At 47.3% G+C, this 4,145-nt stretch overlaps 1 non-coding gene across 1 annotated transcript; it reads right to left on the reverse strand.

The window, feature by feature from the left end:
- Window positions 1–269: 269 nt before the first annotated feature.
- On the reverse strand, window positions 270–342 carry TRNAW-CCA (transfer RNA tryptophan (anticodon CCA)). Its single transcript has one exon. It is a non-coding gene; the product is annotated as a tRNA-Trp (tRNA).
- Window positions 343–4,145: the final 3,803 nt, after the last annotated feature.

Genomic DNA, 4,145 nt, shown 5'->3' on the forward strand with positions numbered 1-4,145 from the left:
TTTATCTTCTTTGATTATACAGATTTAGAAACTCATTTGTTGACCATTTATCTATCCTGCCCAGAAACATCATGATCTATTAAGCATCTCAGTGGACCCCCTAAAGGTCAAGTGACCCTGGCTGCCACTCTGACTTGCTGCCTATGACAGTCATTGTACCCTCCTTGCTTCTTTTTTTGTTGTTGTTGTTTTTACTATTTATTTATTTGGCTGCACCAGGTCTTAGTTGTGGCATATGGGACCTTTAGTTGTGGCATCTGGGAATCTAGTTTCCTGACCAGGGATTGAACCTGGGCCCCCTGCATTGGGAGCATGGAGTCTTAGCCACTAGACCATCAGGGAAGCCCCTAACCTCCTTGCTTCTGATGGTTGAGAGTTGCCTGCTGGCCTCTGCTCCCGAATCCCACCATTCCCTTTGCCACCAAGTTCTGTAGCAGGGTCTCTGCCAGCCCCACCCTCAGAGGGCACCACTAGAGAATCTCCCAATGATGTTGGTGCCCCCTTATTGGCACCCTCCTCATGGCGTTGGTGAAAGGATGGTGCACCAGGCCTTCCCAAGGAATCTAGTCATCTAATGATTTTCTGCTCTTAGGTAGTAGAGCCCCTCTAGCATTTTCACTCCTCCAAGACTTTTGATCCCTTCCTCCAATCTGCCATCTCTGCTTCATTCGCTGTGAGACAGTTTCCCCAAGCACCCAGGCAGCGTACCAAGATTGGCACCTGGGGTGCTTAACCAGAAGTTAAATGCTCTCTAACATCATGGGAAGAATGCCTCATATTGACTGATTCTCTTTTATCCAAACTTGTCCCCTTTGATCCTCCATGCTCCCCGGAGTCAATCCAAACATACTCTCCCAATTTGAGCTTTTGCGATTCCTCTGGAGCCCATTGTCTCTCCCCCTGAGCAGTTTCAGCATTTTCCTGGCTAAACCTTCTTATAGGCCTGACATCCAAGAGTAGTGGGGTGGGGGGACAGACGCTGGGGGGGGAGGAAGGCTTATTTATAGGTAGCTCTCTTGTTTGAAATTTCTGCATAAGTTTCAAGCAAAGGGGGGCTCTTCTGACAAGGAAGAGTGAACTGCTTTTGCAGGCTTGGAGGGCTCAGGAAAATCAAGGGATTTGAGGTTCTCAAGTGCCCCTTCTCAGACGTCCTCATCCCAGTTCTCAAGGTCTCTCTCCCTCCCTCACTGTCTATCAGGGCCCTGACTCTGGCGTAGACGACTTGCCCAGGCTGAGACTCCAGCTTTCTCTGAAGTGCAGCGACTTTCACAACTGAGTCTTGTACTTGGTCTTCAGCTTGGTCTGCCTTCCAGCTGGTGTCTTTTTTTAATATATAATTTTGTTTACTATTTATCTATTCATTTTTGGCTCTGCGGGGTCTTTGTCTCTATGTGGGCTTTTCTCTAATTGCAGCAAGCGGGAGCTACTCTCCAGCGGTGGTTCGAGGGCTTCTCACTGCAGTGGCCCCTCTTGTTGTGGAGCACGGGCTCTAGGGTGCGCGGGCTTCAGAAGTTGCAGCTCCCGGCCTTAGAGCACAGGCTCAACAGTTCTGGTGCACGGGCTTCGTTGCTCTGTGGCATGTGGGATCTTCCCGGGTCAAGGATGGAACCCATGTCTCCTGCACTGGCAGGGAGATTCTTTACCACTGAGCCACCAGGGTAACCCCCAGTTGGTGTCTTTAAATTTTCCCAAGGAGATGCTCTGTCACATGTGGTTTTCCATGATAATGAATAGATTGGAGCCTGTCACTCTCTCTCTTCAGTGCATCCAGCGATTCAAGGGAATGGCTACTGAGTTTTCTAATTCCTACAGTTTTTATTTCCCCCACGTCATTCACATGCTACAGACACCACACAAGTTTTGTATCCTCTTCCCCCCCAAAACACCGCCCAGGTGACGTCTTACCGATGGTCCTGCTGCGCTCAGCCCAGGCCCATTAATACCCCCTGCCCTCAGTAATGGGTTTCCCACTACACTTAAAGCAGCAAGTGCTTCAGCTCAAGAGTTCCAAGCTTAAAACTGCCTTCTAGGGCCATGCTGTAAACCAGGAGGTGTTTATGTATTTACATATTGAATATGTATGTTTCTCTTATCTCCCCTACTCAACTGTTAGCAGACACCAATCTGGGTTTCCCCATATTGCTTTTGCTGAGTTGAATAGCTTTCCCTCAAAATTTATGTCCTCCCAGAACATGTGAATGTGACCTTATTTGGAGATGAGGTCTTTGCAGATGTTACCAAGTTAAGATGTGGTCAGACAGGGCCAGGGTGAACCTTAAACCCAGTGACTGGCGTCCTTATAAGGAGAGGGAGAGTTAGAGAGACAGAACCACAGAAAAGATGGCCATGGGAAGACAGAGGTGAAGGCTGGAAGGAGGCTGCCACAAGCCAAGGAATGCCTGGGGTGATCAGAAGCTAGACAAAGCAAGGAAGGTTTCCTCCCTAGAGCCTTCAGAGGGTGTTAACACCCTTAATTTTGGACTTGTCACATCCAGAACTATAAGAAAATTAATTCCTGTGATTTTAAGCCAACTGATTTGTAGTATTTTGTGAGAACAGCCCTAGGCAACTATGCCAGGTGGCTCAGTAGTAAAGAACCCGCCTGCCAACACAGGAGATGCCAGAGACTCGAGCTCGATGCCTGGGTGGGAAGATCCCCTGGAGAAGGCAATGGCAACCCACTCCAGTATTCTTGCCTGGGGAACCCCACAGGACAGAGAAGCCTGGCAGGCTAATGTCCATGGGGCTGCAAAGGGTTGGACATGACTGAGCATGTGCAGACAAAGGCAACTATAGAGTACTTAACAGCACCTTGTATATGGTCCATTCTCAGTAAATATTGAGTGAGTGAGAATGAATGACTGAGTGAGCGATGAAGCAGTGAAATGGATTGGAAACAGAATCTGACAGGGCTTAGCCAACAGCTATGCCAGCCTCTTTGGCAACCTCAGCTAATGTTTAATGGTCTCTCCCAATCCAGGCCCATCCATCCATCCACTCATTCATTATTTATCATTCATGCTTACTGAGTCCCTGACTTGGACCAGATCCGAGGTGCTGGGTAGCAATCCCATTGTAACTAAAGCAAGGATTTTGGAACTGGCCTTTTTCAGTCCCCACCTCCCCACGCACCTCTATTTTGATCGATGACTCCCCAGAAGCCACCCAACCGTGCTCACACAATAAAAGGAGAGAAGAAAATTTAATAAGATTCTAAATTGCCTTCCCTTGAATTCAAATTGCTTCATATATTATGTTCATGATAACTACTGGAGTCTCTTATTTTTTTCCTCAAGCCCCGCCCCCTTCCATTTCTTTCTAACACGAGACAAGTTCTTGTGTTAATGAATTCTAGATTTTCATTTAATAAATGTTGTGTGGGAAGCTTCATTATTTGCAACTTCATCCATCTAAAGCAGACACATAAATGCCCCCTCTCTAAGTACCTGGGATCAATAGAGCATGATTCTCACGTACTCTGGCCCCGCGCACTGCCACCAAGAAGAATTCAGTAATTGAAAAGACCTTATAAATCAATACAGCCAAATTGAAAACTCCAGGAGAACTCCACATCATTCACTGAGGCGCTTGTTAAGACTTCTCTTTACTTTTAGAGGGGAAAAAAAAGACACTGGGAAAAGGTTGACGAGGGCAGGGGGGCAAAAGAAAACATATTTCTGTTTAATCCTAATTGGCAGAGCTCATGGAAATTCTACTTAGCACATGGATCTCATTTAGTTTTGATTACTTGTCCTGATTAACTTTTTTGTCTTTGCCACTACTCAAATATACAGTTCCTCCATCCGGGCCACGTAGGGATGGTTTCTGAGTCTTTTCCAGGGAGGCACCGAGAAAAAGAATTCCTCTGTTCACCATTAAGCCGGCTATGTGCTCAACAAGGGCTTCCCCAGTGGCTCAACAGTAAAGAATCCACCTGCAATGCAGTAGACATGGGTTCGATATCTGGGTCAGGAAGATCTCCTGGAGGAGGGCACAGCAACCCACTCCAGTATCTTTGCCTGCAGAATCCCATGGACAGGGGAATCCACCGGGTGGCAAAGAGTCGGACGACTAAAGCGACTGGGCATGCATGCGCGTACTCAACAAATGCTGTGGATTTCAGCTGAATTGCATAGAACTGAGTG

The sequence above is a fragment of the Dama dama genome, chromosome 5 (assembly GCF_033118175.1).
Source record: "Dama dama isolate Ldn47 chromosome 5, ASM3311817v1, whole genome shotgun sequence".
NCBI lineage: Eukaryota > Metazoa > Chordata > Mammalia > Artiodactyla > Cervidae > Dama > Dama dama.